Raw genomic sequence first — 19,702 nt, 5'->3', positions numbered from 1 at the left:
AATCCATCGAGCTGGCTTGCCTGTGTGTGCGTGCTGTAATCTCTTTAAATCAACAAAGCATTTACTTAGCTTTAATGTATTCAGGCCGCCAGGCAGGCTTGTGCTCTCCCAGCCTGTATCTCGCTTGACCCCCTCGCTTTTAATGCATGCAAATACAGAGTGCCGATTTGGCACAAATTTCTCCACCCTAACCCACACGTTGAAGGGCTTTAAATTATTCTTTAAGTCACAAAAAAGAGAATAACAGACAGAAAATTGTTAATAGCATCACGACATGTGTGGACTTTTACTTCAATTAAATAAATTATAATTAAGCAAATTCCTCTTTTTCCTTTTTTATCGTATCAACTGGTGTACAACAAAAGTGTAATTGTTTCTGTGGAAATTGCTTGTTGGTTTTTTAATTAGAAATGACACATGTGGCGTGCGTTGCAATGCTGTTTAAGTGTTGCTGCACCAGATAATGAGAGCAATATCCCAACAGGTAGGGAGAGTGTCTGCGCTGTGTCCCAATAGACCGCTGGTGGACGGGCAGGTAGAGGTGCTGTGTGTTTCTGTGTGCGTTTGTTTGTGTGTTGCAAAGGCATTTTTATGCATCTGTGTGTGTGTGTGTGTGTGTGTGTGTGTGTGTGTGTGTGTGTGAGTTGGCAGAAGAGTGGAGGAGTGAGTGTGTGTGTGTGTGTGTGCTTAAGCATGAGGGCATGCATTAACAAATGATATAATTTAGTGCATGGATGTGTATCTTTTTTCTTTTTGGGTCAGTGTTGGAGTATGTGTGTGTCCGTGTGTGTGTGGGAGTCTCGTCCCCAGAGAGCCATCTGGTCCATCAGGTCTCTGTTACCATGAGAACCAGCCTACAGATGTGACATGGAAGCCAGATGTGAGGCAGGTGCCAAGCTGCAGCTATTGTTATTCATGTGTGTCGTAACCTGCAGAGATAACGTATACACACACACACACACACACATACACACACATAGATATACTCGCATCGTCCACAAACATCGAGACACAAACCAACACGCCAACACACTCACGCAGACTCAAATACACACACACAGCCCACAAACACAGAATTCTCAAACACACACACACACACACACACACACACACACACACACACACACACACACACACACACACACACACACACTAACTCTCTCTCTGTCTTTGTATTTCCCTCTCCCACACACACACACACATACACACGCACACAGCGGGTGAATGACATTGAGACAGGAAACAGGTTGTTTCATGAGGTGTTATTATTCCTAGTGTATTGATTTTAATCCTAGTGAACAGATGGCATAGTACTGGTTATAGTCCTAGAGAATAGATGGTTTTCTACTGGTTTTAGTCCTAGTAAATTGATGACAAAGGACTTATCAATAACTTCTGATCTGCTGTCAAAAGGTGCAGCTTCAATTTCACCCTTCGTCTCTTTTGGCTTCTCTTCTTGATACATTTGACTTTCTTTTAAAGACAGACTCCGTCTCCTTTTCCTTTTGAATAGCTCCATGGCAGCCCTTTTCTAGCCGAAGGCATGTGTGCCCCTAATGAATAAGTCAGATGTTCAAAGTGTCTTGAATGTCTTTTGTGGCAGCAAGACAAAGTGATGAATGTCTTGTACTAAATGTGTGTATTTGTCTGCCGAATATTTGGTCAGAGGGTTAAAATATTCCAAAGCGCACCACTCCGGCTGAAGCCTTTATAAAGTCAAAGTCTGAGCTTTCTAGTAGAGGAGAAACACCTGCCTGCTGATAAATTATCACTCAGTCACCATGAAATGAGGTTTGACTTTTTCACCTTGTTTTCTGTGTTTTTTATCCCCGTCATATTATTCACCTATATTCAGGAATGTAATCCCCCCGGAAAATCCCTGTTTAGTAGTCACTTCCAGCAGATACAAAGAAGAAGTATAAAATATAAAACAACATAGATATTTTTCACCACTGTTACGACCACCACCTAGCCTGGCTAACGCCAGACCTCATCTCAATCTACATTGAGATGAGGTACCACACATTCATTTTCTCTTATTTGAGGCGTGGTTTACGATTGCCCGGAGCCGTTTATTGGGCGCTACGAATGTCTATCATATGATAGACATTCAAATGTCTATCATAGCCAATCAAAGCCTGTTGGTAGCAGGGCAAAGACATCTTTCTTGGTAATGAAAGAGTTTAACGCCGAAAGTTGCTATTTTTTCAAAATAAACTCTAAACTACTTAGAACACTATCTAAGGCTGCATCGAAAGGTAACGCGTCTGCTGCCATTTTGGATCCGTAAACTACAAGCTTCGGTGTGTCGCATAGACGTCGTCATCGTCTTGCCGTCCCTCCCCGTTCTGTGATTGGTTCCCTATCTCAGGCGAAAATCGGATCCATGGAATCCAGGCTGCCTAGCAGCACAAAATGAAATCGCACGCAAGGCAGCATGGGTATACCCAGGCTAACCACCACCAGTCCCTCTAATACAAACAATAACAATACTCATTATCTACTACAACTACTACTACTACTACTAGAACTACTACTACTATGACTACTATTTTTAGTAGCGTGACTGTTACTGCAGTAGGGGAACGGGTTGGCAACGGCAACAGGAATACCGTGGCGGAGACGCCAGGGCGGATGTTCCCCCCCAGTTTTTCAGCTGTCACTTAGAAGACACGAGAGTGCGCCGGGAGAACGCTGGGAGAACCTTGAACCGTTGAGGGATTGAGGTTAGGAGCTGCAGGCTGCGGCGGTTGCAGGGTTACGGTGTGTTTGAAGCTCGCGTGACTCCGCGCCGTAGAGGTGGGGGGGATACCCATCTCGCCCTCCTCACCCTCCCCTCTTTCCTCAAAGACCCAGCTCCACGTCTCGGAGAAAAGGGGGGGCTTTGACGAAAAGTTCAACTGTTTTGAAAAAGTGAAAATAATCGTCTGCGATCACCCCCACCCTCCTCGCCTAGGGCTGGAGAATATATGACATAGCACCCATAACATGATATGAAATGAATAGTAATCTCTTTTTTTTATGACACAGCTTAAGTCTAGACTCCCCCCCCCGCCCCAACTCCACCCACCTGTTATTGAAAGCCTTCAACGAATCCAACATCGCCCTAAAGAGATTTGCTTTTCAGATTTTATTCGATTGCTGCAGAGGGAAAAATGACTACATTTCTCATGCCGTGTACTTTTGTCAATATACAAGATGTAAGATAAGATAACACTTTATTAATCCCTATGGGGGAAATTCAGGTGTTACCGCCACAAAGAGAAACACGGGCAAATCAAACGCGGGGAGATAAAGAAAGATGACAAAACACGCATCTCGCCCCCTAACCAGCCTCAACCTTCTCACAACGCGCAGCGAGAGGGAGGAGGATCGGCCAGATGAGGGACATTGCTTCTCTATTTACGGCGGCGGCGGTGGTTTGCTTCACTGCCTGGCACGGCGAGACGAGAACCTTCACCCTGACGGCGGTCCTCCGTGTGCAGCCGCCGCATGTTCTCTGCGTGTTCACATGAGGCTTCAGTTGTGTTCTCCGCGTGTTTTTCCTACCACACGAGACGACGTGCCTCTTGGATTAGCCCTGACGGCCCCTGGGTGCTGCAGATGGGAAAATACATTTAGTATTTAGCCGTTTGGTAGAGTCGTTTATCAAAAGGCATTTGCACTTAATTCAGCTGCAGGGTGTTATGCAGCAGGTAGGGATTAGGATATTTGTTGTCGGATGCGTACAGGGCTGAGTATATGGGGGTGATCTAAGTCAAATACCATACCAAGTAGACCATCTTGCCCCGCATACAACCTACAACATGTATGTAGTATAGAAAATGAATGACGTGATGCTTGCTATGAAATTAAGAGTCTAATAGTAATTCAATAATATCCGAAATTGTATAGCACTATTGATATAGTATTAAAAACATTGAAGTATTTACAACGTGCATGACGGTGTGAAAAAAACACAATAAAAGACTTAAAGGGGACATATTATGAAAACAACACTTTTCCTGGGATTTGGGGTGTTGTCTTGGGTCTCTGGTGCTCCCACACGCATACAAACTTTGAAAAAAGTCTGTACATGATTTTTTGAGTGAGATATGCATTTCTGAAAGTACCCCGCGTACAGTTACCAAACGAGCGAGTCAGTTTCGGCGCCCCCTCCTACGTAGGAAGGGGGCACAGTTGAATATTACCTCCCACTTCCCCACTCCCCTCCAATCAGAGCATAGCTAAGATTTTGTGGACCAGCGGACGAGCAGCTCCGGCGGGGGGGAACTCGGCGGCAGCTCAGCTCTTGAGTACAATCCCTTTCTCTGCCGGACTGCCGCCGAAGCTTCGGGGGCAGTCCGGAGGAGGAGACATGGAGGAGAAATGGATTATACTCCCGGAGCTGAGCTGCCGGACTGCTGCCGAGCTACCCCCGCCGGACTTTTCAGCTCTCAGAGGAAACGGACGGCTGCTCCGGCGGGTTTCGGCTACAGTTCAGCTTCGGCCACAGTTCAGCTCCCGGAGTACACCGCCGGAGCTACCAACTGCCGCCGAAGCTTTGGCGGCGGCCAGACAGCTTCGACGGCGGCCGGACTGCAGCCGAAGCTGTGGCGGCAGTCCGGCTGCTCCGGTGCCGGGAGCTCTGCGGCAGTCCAGCAGCTCAGCTCCCGTAGTCCAATCCCTTTCTCCTCCATGTCGCGGTTCATGGACTTCAGAGAGTCAAGGCCAAAGTTCCTTTCCCCGAATTCTTCTCAACCATGGCCGAGATATCCCCCACTACGAGTCTTTACTTGTTGTGGAAATGCCAGAGACGTCAGACGCAGTCTTTATGATTCATAATATCATCCGAGCCGCACATAGCTTTTGGCCGTGATATTAGATATAATATTATATAAATACCCATATATAATAATATTATTATTATATTACAGTATATTATATAGATAAAGAGCTCCAGGAGACCGCAAATGGCAACAATCCCTTCTCCATGCTGTGGTTCAGTCTGACAGCTCATTGGTCAATGGGCAGCAGCTCATTTGCATTAAAGCTGCAGACACCAGAAACAGCGCATTCTGAAGGGACTGAAACAGAGGGGAAGAGCAGTAGACAAGATTTTTTTTCCTAAAAGCTATTTCCAGCAAACAGCTTAAAAAACATGTTTTCTGGAACTCAAATACTATGTTTACTTGTTGGGAAAGCACCATAATATGTCTCCTTTAAGAAACCAACTCAGACCCATGCAGCCCGTAAGCATTCGTATCACCTATAGGCTCCCCATATCTACCACCTGCCATCGGTGTTTCGTGACAAATATCAAAAACATTGGTTTGGAAAAGCAGCTGCACGCTGTTCGAGTGGCCCCCATGAATAAGAATCGCACATCGTGTTTGTTCACTTGTGTTCTCGACGCAGTCCAGCGTGACATGGTCTTGTTGCAGACACACACACACACACACACAAACACACACACACCGATATTATATATATTAAGGTGCTGACAGCCACTCCCTTCCTGAGGTGAATAAGCAAATTGGCTTGCAGCGTGCTCTGCATGAGCGATGGCGCTTTATTCCTCTCCACTGCTGCTTCCCTGGAGGATGCCAGCATCTTGCGGGGCCCCTGGGGGGCCACGCAAAAATCTGACTCCCAATTAGACGCTCCGGCCTCCCGCGGCGGAGGCAGACAGTCATTAGGACGCGCTTTAAAGTGTGACAGGAAACAGGAACTGACCACCGAGCTGCTGTCTCCGGTCGACACCTTGCAACGGCAGGGGGAGGGGACGGTGACCGGCCGTCTCGCGCCAGCATGCATGGCGTGCGTGGGAGTGCATGTGTTACACACGGGCACTGAAGCACAGGTTGCATAAGGGGGCCAGGAGGGCATGCACCGACTGACGTGCACACGCACAGTCACGCTTGAATATGCACGTGCACAGGTTTCGTACAGACACGTATGCACACGTACACGCGCAGATGCACACGCACACGCGCAGATGCGCAATGTGCAGCCCCACAGATACGCACAAACACACAGATACAAATGCACGAGATAAATACAAACGTGCACGCAAAACCGTAACCATGCGGGAAAACACAGACATGCACCCACAGATGCACGTGCACGCAGGGGTACGAAGACAGCTCGGTCTGCCATATCCATATATTTAACGCACCACTGAACCTAACAAGCACATGAGGTCAGACAAGTAAGAGGAAATATTTGTCGGATGAGAATACAACGCACACACAAACACAGATCCACATACTTACACCCACGCACGCACACACCAACACCCACACACATACGCATAAGTATATATATATATATATTATTTTCTTCACTAACTCCGCTGTGCAGTTTCTGCAATTGTAATATTGATGTTAGACTGTGTTACTAGATATGGTCTTGAATTACTGTCAAGGTATTGTTGTGGTCAATTTCCGGTCTCCAAGGCAGTGTTACAGCAGCGTAAGACTAATTGAAATGTCTTATTAGAGTTGGATTAAAAGGACATTATGCGCCTCGACCTGTTTGCGCACCATAACCCACTGCTTTCAATCGTTTCTGGCCATTTGAATTATTTAGGAGACAACCCTGTGGCTCTAAGCGGGAACGAAGATTGAAAATGTTCACAATAACAACCTCAAATTAAACTCAATTAAAATTGCCCTTTTCCGCAATACCCACAACCCCAGCTCATCCTCGCCGCTTCCCTACCTTCTGTTGACTTTAATAAGAAGAGTGAAAGCTGTAATGACACACTGCAGGCGCAGTGTTTACTGTAATATCTGGCTCTGTAATCTGATTGGCCATGCCGTTCGCTCAACATGGAGTCTTGTTGTGAAACTGTCGCAGACGCTAAGTTATCAGACGAAATGAGGCTTCAAAGAAATCCGCTTCCCAGCTCACAACCAAGTTAATTCCACTCCCAGTACGTCTCCAGCAAAACTTATTTATTTGTTGACTTGTTTTTTTTTCCTTGAGACCGAGGACCCAGCTCCGATGGTGGATTAGCAGCCAATGGCTGCAGCTCATTTGCGGGGTAATTTGCCGGGTTTTAGTTGGTCCTGGTGGACAGTTTGGGGCCGTTATCAGTGGAGCTCCATGCGCCCGGTTCCCTGCCAGAGCCTCAGACAAACGAACCCAACGGCTCACCAGGGGGCCCTGGTTCTACCAGGGGCTCAGGGGCCCCTGCTAGCGCTGGGAAGCTCGGTGCGTAGCGAGATGAGCGCTACCCCTAATGGGGGAGATCATCTAAACAGTCTGGTGCCTTCTGTCCCCTGTTTAGCAACACTCGTTTGATGCACAGTTAGTCAAACTAGTGCTCTGTGTTGTTGGGTGTGAGCTAGGGATCCCCCCATTCTCTGGTCTCACACGGCCCTTCCTCAGAGAGTCCTCGCTTGTGCCCCCCAGAGTGCACATTTATAACGTTGAAAACACTATTTTCTCAGAATCAGAGGCTTCTGTTGAGGAAGCCTCGAAACATATAGGACTGGCGGAGAAGAATAGTGGGCAATGCATGTATGGAGTTATGCCACAAGAGAAGAAGTTTTTTGTAGTTTGTTTTATAAGTTTTACACAACGTGGCTTTGCGTAGAATTACTAAAAAAATAAAATAGTTGCCGAATCGAACCGTCACCTATTTACTATGGTTTGACGGAAAATGAATGACCATCCATGGTGATGGCTTACAGTCACAATTAGCCATTTGGCAGACGCTTTTATCCAACGCGACATACATATTTCCAATACAGTCACCTCATAGGTTTCCACTTTCACAGCACATTAGACATATACATTACATTGCATTTGAACACCTGAACAGAAGTGAGGTTCACTCTGATGATGTTTAAGCTAGTCAGCTTGAATCCATATTGCACGTTAATAATTTATTTTGGGCAGGTTATTTTGGTGTACTTCCATTAGTGTCCGCAACAGAGGCTGTAGTTGCTGTTATGACGCATACGTGTACGAGAAGCAGAAGGTATTTTGTTTTCATGGTATACCTTGATTACCTGTCAGTGCACTTCAGCTCAGAATATGTCTAATATGTCTGAGGTGTTTACTGTAATATACAAATATCAAGATTTGACTTATAACTAAGATAGGATAAGATCAGATACTACTTTATTAATTCCAGAGGGGAAATCAGTAAGTAAGTACAGGAGAGTGTCATAACAAATAAAAAAAACAATGAAAAGTAAGGAAAAACTACAAAAATATACATATATACATAATATACAAAATACATCTCTCTTGTTTTTATATATATACATTGTTATGTATATATATATGAAATATCATGATTATTTTATTTCAACCCCCAAGTGAATGTCGCACTTTACTGTACTGTGAAGTACAGTAAAATCTCCCAGTGTGTGCTGTGTATGCAAAGTGTAGCCCACTCACTGTAGAAAATGCCCCCTGGCCCCCCTAGAAAAAAACACCTGTCTCTGCTGTAAAGTATGGTTTTCACTCGGAAATCACACGTTTTATCTCTGTGTCGTCAATTGCCAGCTTTTAGGGCTGGATCAGACTTTATCTGCATATAGATGTCGACACACCTCAATGTGTCTCAGAGATGGATGGACGCAGGGGCATGTAGGGTAAGATAGTGTAGCGGCGTGTTCACAACCTCCCCTGTAGGTATCCATGAGCAAGATGCACTAACTTCTAGTTGCATATTGGTCGCATGTATCGGAGTGTGCGGAAAGGCACTTTTGAAAGAGATCTGCAAATATGAGAATAAGATAAGGCCGTAAGATAAGATAATAGCGCTTAAGTAGTCTTGGTTGAAATGCTACATTTTTACCAATCATAGAGTGGTAAGAATCAGTACTAGCATGTCTTCTGTATGAGCAAATATGTCGGTATTATTGTCAGTACTAGAATGTCAACAGTGCAAACATCAATATCATTGCAGTATCATTGTATTATATTTAGCACAGGTAGGATGTGACGCTAGCAACGCTGGTTAAGTGTTAATTTTATCAAAGATTTAGATTTTGTCTACACATTATTTCATGACCCACTGATTTAGGGTGAACAGATAAGAGATGATCCTACCTAGCTTAAAAGTATTCCGTAGTCATGGTAACATCCTCATCCTCATCTTCATAGTCATCTTCATCAAAGGTTTTCCTTTGGAGACATAGCCGTAATGTGTGGGCTTGACTTTGTCTGTCTGTTCATGTTTGCCATCGTCTGTGTGATTTGAGGCTTTGTGCTTACATAAGACATTCCTAACCCAGACAAATGTTGTGGCTGGAGTCTGTAACAAATCCAATACATCTTTAGATCTTTTTCAAAAGAAATAACACTAGTTAATGCTATGCATACTACGTATTAACTAATAATTAACTAACAGTTTATTAACAGTTAGCTAATGGTCTAGTAATCATTTACTAATTTGTTTTATATGTTAACACCATTAGTAAAACTGAACAACACTGTTTATTATTATTATTATTACTAGACCATTTGTTAGTTAATTGTGAGTTAATGCATCCTACTTGCTGCTTTAAGGATTGTGATTATATGGTTAATTACTGCACCCTTGTTGTAAAGTGTTACCAGAAATATATTAATAAAAGGAAGCTTTTGGTCTTATGAAAAACTGTTCTAGAGTGCAGTAAGAGAGATCCCTAATTGAATTGCTAATGCGACGCAAAGGAGATTAATTTTAAAAGGTATTTGTAGGTGGTCCGACAGTGTCATCCACCCATATGCTATTAAATAATGTTTTCTTCTCTAATGTTGTAGAAATGGCACGTATCCCAAAAATCCATACCTCTCTGCATTGTATGCTAGTGTCTGGCCAGCTGGAGTTCTGCCATTTCTTTCTCAGACTAGAGCGATGAGATGTGAATCTATTAACAGTACAATGGAAATGACTACAGAAGAAAATGCACTAAATCAACTAATTTGTCTCAAACAAGTGTCTACATTGGTTATAATAATGAGCCTATAGAAAGAGGCTATGGAAACTATATGTGCCTCTTAATGAGTTTCATCACGCCAAATGTATCTTCACCTAAGATACATTCAGTCAAAAGTCTCCAGACAAAACTGTTGACAACTGAAAGTGCTTGCTACAGTTTTTCTCAAGCTTTTTCTTCATGAATACTTTATCTCAGTTAAATTATCAGTTTTCACCAACTGATACTAGCTTATTTGTCCCAAACTTTAATGATTCATAGTCCATTTCGAAATTCATTATAAGGCACAGGGATAAACTATTTTTAACAGCATTATAACTTTGAACACTCAGTAAATACTGGGTGTTTATTTGTAACATGTAAACACAGTTCATGTGAGATAACAGGGATAACAGAAACATGCATATTAAAGAGACTGAATGGTGCTTAAATAAAACCCAAGACACTTGCAGGAATTATTCCAGACTTTCTTCTGCACTAGAAAACCGAGGGTCAGGCAAAGTCAAGTAGTCTGTCCAGATACTTGTAGACAGCCTTATTCTTAAATTTTTCATCAACAACATGTTCATATAGCATTTTCTAAACTAACTTCAGATAAAAGTATTTGCCAAATTAATAATACATCTACATTTATAAAAGTCTAAAAAAATTAATAACCAGAGATGCACCGATACCGATACCAGAAGTCGGACTCGGGCCCGATACTGTGCTCATCTACTCGTAAAACCTTTCAGATTCAACCACCAGATACCACCCAAACTGTTTTTCATCGTCATTTGTCTTACATAATTTTGGGAAGATCCTATGTTTTTCTACCCAAAACACTATGTGAACTTTCCACTCTGCTGCGAATGCAGGTGGCGTTCTTGTCGCGATGTCTAATTGCCCTTTCTGAGGTGGTCTGATGTCACAGCCAGTGTGGAGCTCTGTCTGGGCAGTGGTTGACTGCGGCGTCTGAGAGAAAGTTATTCTATACCGGTACGGTGTGTGTGGATGCTGAGGCTCATTCTGAGCAGCGATTTATTTAATACCCCGGTCCAAGGGTTTGGCTTCCCGGACATAGTATAACGCTACGGTTTGTGTGGATGGTGAAGCTCCATCTGAGCAGCGATTTATTTAATACCTGCTTACAAAGGTTAGGATTCCCGGACACCTATAGTATATCGCTGCACTGTGTGGCGCATGTAACAAACAACATTGCTCTTTTTACAACGTACTCAAAAAGTATAACGAAGTAGCTGTGGGCCGTAACCATGGTGATAACAAGCCCCGCTCTCTCCAAGAACTCTCAGCCCAAAATGCATTATTTTAAATCGCAGAGTGTTAGAATTCCCACTGAAACAGTGGGTTCACTGGCTCTTTAAACTGTAATGGTATTATAAAGCACTCGTATCGGTACACTGTATCAGCAAGTACAAAACTGTAAGTACTTGTACTTGGCCACAGGAAAAGTGGAATCTGTGCATCCCTCGTAACTACAATCGGTGGCAAAAAAAGTAGGCTACATATATGAGCTGAAGCCAGTTTAATACTGGTGACTTGTGGCCATTGTTTAAGCAGTTGATGCGCTCTAATTCTGTGTGTGGGAGCAGCAGCGCTTCATGAGGCCGGCTCTGGAGCCCACAGAAGCCGCGCGCCGCCGCGGTTGCTCACGGTGGCTGCCATCTTGTCGCAGCCCGGGGGGCCCCCAGGCAGCACACATGCCCTAATGAGTCGCTTACAATTTCAGGCTCCGCTTGTTCTCAAATACCAAAAGTAAACTTTAGTCTTTTCTGCCTCTCCGTCTCGCTGTTTGGGGACCCTAAGAGGATTGTGTGGGGTGGTCATTACTTATTCAGCACCATTGTGTTTGTTCGTGGAAGGGAGCGGCTGGTGCAGAGCCGAGTGAGAGCTGATAACGATACGCTATTAGCATCGTCACCGTTGTTGTTTTCTGTCCTTCATGCGCTTGTTCTTTTTCCTCAGCTGACAGTTTTTCCAGTCAAACTTTTGCGACCGAATCATCCATTTAAAACGTTGTCATTCACACTTACCACTATTGCTGTTTATTTCACTATTGAGGCAGTGACAGTGTTTTACTATTATTCTTTTAGCAAATGCTTTTACCCAGAGTGGCTTGTCATTGAGGCAGTTTATTAAGTACATTAGTAGTGGTTAGTCAAACTCCACAAGAGAAGCGTCCATTAGAAGCCATTACTATACTAATAGAATAGAAAGTTCTATTTATTTGACTATTTAGGCATTTAGCAGACGCTTTTAGGGAAGGCAACTTACAGGTAATTAATCACATCTCAGAGCAGGTAGGGGGCTACACGTTTTGCTCAAAGGACGTCTTTGGATCGTAGACATGAGGGATCGTACTGAACCTCTCGGCTCGGTACCTATCACCCACTGCACTTTGTCTGGATCCCCCCGTGGATTATCCCATCCTGTGGGTGGGAATTGGGTGAAGGTGCATTCGTCAGCCACTTAGCAAGCCCTATGGAGCCAGGAGAAGATACTGTATTACCCCCCCCCCCCCCCCCCCCCATCTCCTCAATCACGTAGTAGAACCACTCAGGTCCTTCAGAACTTGAAGAACAGACAGGCAGCTTTAAACACTGACGTACTGCTGGAGATATGGACCTCTCCTTATCCCCGGACAAAGAGGGCCCCAGGGACTCAGACTTGACTTCAGAGCTACTCCGTGGAGGGTCTTGCTGGAGCCAGATCTATGATACGGGTGGGGGAGAGTGGAGTGAAGATCAGACGTTTCAACATCTGGAGATAAAAACATGAGATTACAGTCAGGAAATGAAGCAGCCAGGATCATGAAATTAAGAAATTCAAGGAAAAAATGTAACATTATGGATCACATTTTTTGGAATTATTATCATTTTATTATTTAAAGGCAAATTGAGTATTGTTGACAAAGTGTACAGCTTTCCGTTCAGCCCCTTTGCTTGCTCTGCTGTGCTGCCAATGTCGTTTGAGGTAACAGGCTAAAGCCTTGGGTTTTCACGAGGCTTTTTGCGGGTTCACACAAGTACTGTCTGGAATCAGTCCAAAATGGCAGAATTTCCATCCAGGGTTCTTTTGATTTCCCTCGTAGGGGCCGCTGCGCCATTTTTGTTTTGCTATTTGTCTGTGTCTGTGTGTTTGTGCTGTGTATGTGTGCATGTGTCGGAGTGCATGCGCTTGTGTAACTGACTCACATTTGTGTATCTGAGTGTTTGCATAGGTATATCTTTGTGTGTGTGCCTGTGTGCAGGCTAGTGTGTACATGAGTGCATGCGTGGGTGTACAGGAATGCATGTATATGTGTCTGTGTGTGGGTCTGTGTGTGTCTTGTTGCGTGTGTGTTTGTGGGCGCATGCATGTGCGTGTCTGAAGATATGCATGCGAGTGTGTGTATTTGTGTCCATGCTTTGGTTATCTGAGTCCATGCATGTGTGTGTCTGTGTGTGTGTGTGTTTGTGTGCATGTGCGTATCTGAGCGTATGCATGCCAGTGTGTGTTTGTGTCCATGCTATGTGTATCTGAAACCATGCATGTGTCTGTGTGTGTGTGTGTGTGTGTGTGTGTGTGTGTGTGTGTGTGTGTGTGTGTGTGTGTGTGCGTGCCCGAGGGCGTTTGTGCGTGTATACAGTAGAAACAGATGGCGTGTTGGAGTGAGGCGAGAGTGTAGAGTCCCTCTCCAGCCGGGCGTGGACGGACGATGGTTTGAAGAGACGAGAGCCTCGGGCAAACATGGAAGAGAGAGGGAGGGAGAGGAAGAGAGAGTCCCTGTAATCACTATCCCCATTCCCAAACACTCTGGCCCACATTTCGTCCTCACAGGTGCTGCTCAGGGAAGCCTTTCTGCAGCATGGAACTGCACCATTCTGCCTCTAGTCAAGTCATCGAGCGCTAACCCTGATCCACACTCCATGCACAAATTCACCAGTTAGTCTTTAAGCAGATGCCGTTACCCAATGCGTCTTACAGTGACTTGAGACACACGTCATTAAGGAGCAGAGGTGGGGTTGAGGGCTAGGGTCAGGATCACGGACGCCTACTGTCGACATGGAGGTTAAAATCCAGGACCTTTTGGCTGTGAGTCCAAAAGGACTCTAACCACTGCTTTACCCTGGTTTGTGGACACCCACCCCCCCGTCCATCCCCGGCTTTGCTCTGCTTCTGTTCTGTCCTCACTGGGAGATTTATGGAAGAGCACAGGATGAATCGTTCATCTTTTCTGGTCTGTTTCTCTGAGTTCATGGCTTCGTGACTTTGTGGCTCTGTCATACATGTATGACTTTATCTATGGCTTTATGAAGTGAATGGCACTCATTTGTAGATCTCCGTGTGACTTTGGTAGACTTAAGTAGAGTAAACCTGGAAGGGCCTTCCAGTTATGGGAAAATATTGTACAACGCCAAGGTACATTATTTCCAATTTTGGGATACCCCAAAGGGGTTTATTTTTGCTTACACCAACGTTACCAACAATGCTTTCACTATAATAGTTTTGTTTAATTTTCTACTCATTCAGCTGAAATTGTAATATTCTTCCATGGCTCATTGAGTTTTCGCGGTGTCAACGAAACATCTGGTGGATAATTGTATTTGACCGTTGTTGTTAACCTTGAATTTGTACCACAATGGTTCGGAGCTGTTAAATGGCAGAGGTGTCCCGATATGGAAAAACAATGCACACCCTTTGAACATTAATGACCAATCACGATTCAAGAAATTAACAATGTTGTGGTAAGAAATGTCATCACATTTAACATTATTATTTCCAATGTAGATAATTATATATAATGGGTCAACACCAGGACAACCAGATTATCAACTAATGTTAGGGTCCGTGTCCATATGGCATTTTTATAGCGCTGCCAGGGCACTGGGCAGGGCTTGGAAAACACTGCACGTGGGTTTTAACATCACACCACTCTAACAGTCGTTGTATGACAGTATAGCATGGCATAGTTTCCCTTTTCTTGTTTACAAGGGTGATGAGCCCGCCGCATCTAATGTATTATTGCTCACCTGGAAAAAATAGCGTCAGTGATGCCACCAGCGTCTTTCTGAAAAGTTTAGATATCTTCAACTAGAAGGGCTGAGGCGGAGTGCTTTGGAAAAAGACACTGGGTGCAGCTTTTTTTCCCAAGGCCACATCCACTTTCTGCCTATTGGGAATCAATTGAAGTCCACGGCGCTGAGACAAAAGCGCGATGTGGACACAGGCCCTTAGGATACTTTAAGTTGTTAGGTGGCATTATGTTTAATTGAGTTATTTTTTTTAATTGAGTTTATTTAAGGAAAACCCCTTTACTTCAAAATCTAGTCTGGTCACATAAGCATGCCACCTTTTCCTAAGCACCAATTTTAAATAGAGCTTAAAATGTGAACTACAGTTAAAAAGTTCACATTTCAGGTCAGGCTGTTTGTCAAAAAGACAGCATTGACTGTGGGATTTAATGTGGAGCCGCGGGGAGAGCCATTAGAAAACATTAAGCTCCAAAATAGAGGAAGGAAATACAACATTTTGCATACATTTTACAGCCCTTCTCGATCAACTGAGTAATGGAGGTGAGATCGTAAGTGCTCTCCGAAATGTTGGGCCTCAGTCTTCACACAGTCTTGTGCCTCTTTCCGTTGCTTCTGATGTCTTTATTACATATAAATATAATTTCCATTTTCTCACTAATGGCCTGGGCTGGCCCATAAAAGAGAGCATTTACAATTTATTTTCAACCTTACCATGCATTACATTCGCCCACACCTACTAGGGTATTGATCCTAGATGTCGAAGGGCATCCTGAGAGAGATTGTTATTATTTTTCGAATGACTATCCGTCAGAGTCAATTTTACAGCTTCCTCTATGAGTTTTTGTAACTGTTTGTGCACCTGTGGTGGGAAAGTATTCCTCTCACGTGTCCAGAAATATATTGATAGTTTCACGTATCAATAGTTTTTGGAACTAAAAACAGAAGCCTCTAAATTGACACAGATGTGGTCCCTGAAATGCAGGCTGCAACCAGTGGCCATATTGGATCTGTTTAGATAGACACTGCAGAATAAAAGATCCAATATGTGTGTATATATATATTTATATATATATGTCTGCAGGTTTGGGAATTCCCCAAATGTATATGTACCCTTTGCTTGCAGCTACACCATTTCGAATTTGTTCTTTCTTCAGATAAGATGTCAGGTATGATTTCAGAAAAGGCTTTGTAAAACCACACCTGACTTGCTCCGACTTAGCCCTGGGAGCTCGGAGCAATAGAAAACAATTACACCAATCGGGGAACCGTGGAGAACAGCAGAGTAACTCAGAGCATCTGTGGATGAGAGACATCCATCTTCTGTAAACAGCCTGGAGATCCCACGCTGGGCCGCCTTAATCATGCACCGTGTGCAGGTAGACGGACTGCCATTAAACCCCTGCATGTCCGCCCTGCTCCTACCATGACGGTACCCATTAAATACTCCGGAATAGCCTTTTAATAAGCTTGGTTGGGGGGGGGGGGGGGGGGGGGGGGGGGGGGGGGGGATGACCTACAAAACAATAAACAGCGGAGGAAAGCATCTCGCACGAGGGCCACACTGTGACACATTGATTAAATTGTGCTGTGACTCCATGCCAAGCTTTTTGTCATGGTAGAGTGTGGGGCCATCTAGCAGTACTGCTGCATTGTCATTTAGCAGATGCTTTTATCCACAGCGACATTCAGTGAATTTGAGATACTTTGGGCTGAAGTGTCTTCCCTCGAGGCAGGCTGCAGTCGAGTGCAGACGTCCGGGGATCAAACCTGGTGCTTTTCAGCGGCGAGTCAAACGCTCTAAACACTATGCTGTCCTGCGCCCTTGTACTTTTACATCCAAGACTGTTCAATAAACCCCACAAAGGAAACACAGGAAGGCTTCCCCGCTTCCCAGATCTTTGATGTTGAAGCCGAACACAGAGGCGTGACATGGGCTTCAGGGGCCGAGGTAATCAGCAGTGCCCGGAGATCAAATACTGCCTTGGAGACAGGAATCCCAAAGAGCATCCAGCCGCCAATCCTGGAAGTCCTTCTTCAAGCGATTAGGGTGTTGAGGCATTTCCACGACAACGAGAGCCCAGCGTGTTGACATTCCTTCTGTACACTTACATCACTTCTACTATGTTGCAACAATAGTAAATCCTAGTTTTTTGGCCCGGGTCCCGCTACCTCTCAGCCCTAAACTCCTGTTTAGCCCCAGGAAGTTGAGTTTGGTCCTCAGTGGACGGAGGGATGTGGACAGTTCCGGCCCAATAGTTTGGCAGTCCAAACGTAAGTCTCTAGGTGTGGAACTCAATGGTCAGTTTTTGCAAAGAAATGCTGAAATATGCCTATTCCTCATCCTTTCAAGTAGGTTAATTTGTTCAAATTTGCCGATGCTCTGAACATTAACATCGGCTTTGTAGGCTTCGGGAATGATTATAATTATATCTTTATCAATGGGATATTATCTCTGCCACTGTTTAACGTGGAATTGACTTTGATTACGTTGTTGATCCATGAGTGCGCCGACTTACCAAAGTTTACCAATATCAGTGATCAACACATTCTTATATCTTTATCAATGGGATATTATCGCTGCCACTGTTTTACGTGGAATTGACTTTGATTACGGTGTTGATCCATGAGTGCGCCGACCTACCAAAGTTTACCCATATCAGTGATCAACACATTCTTGTCTTTTCTATTTCTATGGGTGTTCAATTATTCATTTCTCGGCATATCACCGACATGATCAAAGATCACTGACACATTCACAACAAACCCAAGAATGTCTTTGTTGGAGTCATCTCACAAAGTGTCAATTGACATCTTACTCTTGGGTTGTACATTCATGCTGCTCAGAGTGGTAACGGTGAGGCCAAAGGCTGGGGAGGGGTTTATTACACATATCAGGGAGCATGATATACTGTAGAACTCTACTGCTATGAGCCAGATGAACCACCAGCAATTTGAAAGCAATTTCATATCTAATTAAGGTATCTAAGAGGACAGGGCCTTTAGGGCCAGTAAAGTGTCTTCTGGGCCAATAGAGCATAATTAATTGTCAATTATTTAAATTAGTTCCAGTATAATGGGCATGGTTTGAAAAAAGGCCTTTTCCCGAAATGTAAGAAACAATTACGAGGGATTTATAAATAACCTCATCTGTGTTATAACAGTTAATTAAAAGGGCTACTGGACAGGTTCCATGACAGCATCAATGTGTACACCGCATTACATTAATCCTCTTGGTTATTGGCTACCTTTGAATGAAAGCTGTCATACAGCACCATTACCAACTCGCCTGCTATACTAACCAACCTTAAATCCATGTTTACATTTCTTAATTACCTCACACCAATGCTAGGGCTGTTTGATCAGTTCAAGGCATGCATCTAAAATGTTCAAGGTTTTTATTTTTTTTACTTTTATTTTGAAATCATACCCTGACTGCTAATAAAAACGTGTAAATAGCAGCAAGCTTTGTTGTTCTACCAGGAGAGATTATTGCCAAGTAAACACATCTTGCCAAAATGTCGCTCCTCAGCACTATTGTTGGGATTAATTAAATGTAGATCTCAGACCTCAGCATAAAGCAATACAGCTGAATTCTGGCCAACACGTTTCTTAATTAGCTGGGTCTGTTTTGATGTTTCATTTTGTCACCTGATGGGCAGAGGGTCAGATCGCTACCAGCTTTCTGTCTTATCTGTAGTTTCAAGAAAACCTTGGAATCTGCATTTATTTGTTGCAGTGGTTTATCTATCATTTTTCATGATTATCATTGGATTTTTTTTTAGCATTACTATTATTATTATTATTATTTTTATTATAGGAGTATTGGAAAGATTGTGACATGTGTGGCAAAAAAATAGCTAACTAAATGACACAGAGCGTTCTGTGGCATTGCCTGTAATAAGCACGTCTAATAATTGAATTTGGCCCTACATACTATAGAATTGTACGTATACCATTGTATAAAATAGCATGGTAGTCATGTGTTTTGAAGGGAGGCCTAAAGGGAGGGGTGGGATTTCTTCGGTTGGATACTTTCAAAATCGAGCTTACTCTGGCTGGTTTCTCCAAATTGCCTACTCTAGCTTTTAGCGGTTGTAACATCTTCATCTTCAACATCTGCATCATCAAAGTAACTCTGCCAACAGTCTATGTCTTGCTTGCCGCAGAAAGTTTAGTTAACAAACTATAAAACACAGACTTAACGAAGATATCCTTCTGATTAACATATATCCAGCAGTTAGTGTTTGTCTATTTAACAAAGACTAAAATGAATTGTGAGATGAAGCGGGAGTACTCTCAGATGAACGACATGTAACCTCAGAATTGAAAATCTGTAAGGTCTGATCACATGGTGATCCAAGAGCGGAGTCTTCCTCCACCTACGATGACATCTGTGTTTAGATGGCGTCATCCTACCCCCGTTTAGAGTTTATACGATTTATCCCGCACTGTATTTCTATGACACACACTCGTTGCTGCCACATGGTATCAGTGAACCAAGCAGGACATGTCCCGCTCTGGTTCAGGTTGTCGGGATGACAAATAGACCTGTGTCTTGTTGGTGATGCAGCGACTGCTGCCCTTAGTGGTACCCTCTCTGCAGACGGATAGCTCCGGCGGTCACCGTGGATACGCGGAATCCTCCCCACCCTGCAAGGTCCTGATAGCAAGCTAGCTACACAAGATGACCCGCATACTCTGGACTCCATGAATATTTATCCCTGGAGAGGTGGAAGGGTTCACAAAGAAAGGCACTAGAGAAGG

The 19,702-nt window shown here is 43.9% G+C and overlaps 1 protein-coding gene across 1 annotated transcript in view; it reads left to right on the top strand.

Annotated features, from left to right (window-relative positions):
• tenm4 (teneurin transmembrane protein 4) overlaps window positions 1–19,702 on the top strand; it is a gene marked incomplete at both ends in the record, with an annotated part of 154,725 nt that overhangs the window by 7,136 nt on the left and 127,887 nt on the right.

The sequence above is a fragment of the Pollachius pollachius genome (assembly GCF_949987615.1).
Source record: "Pollachius pollachius genome assembly, chromosome: 3".
Lineage (NCBI taxonomy): Eukaryota > Metazoa > Chordata > Actinopteri > Gadiformes > Gadidae > Pollachius > Pollachius pollachius.
Note: the sequence above shows the minus strand (reverse complement) of the source record. Positions and strands in the feature narration are given on the sequence as shown.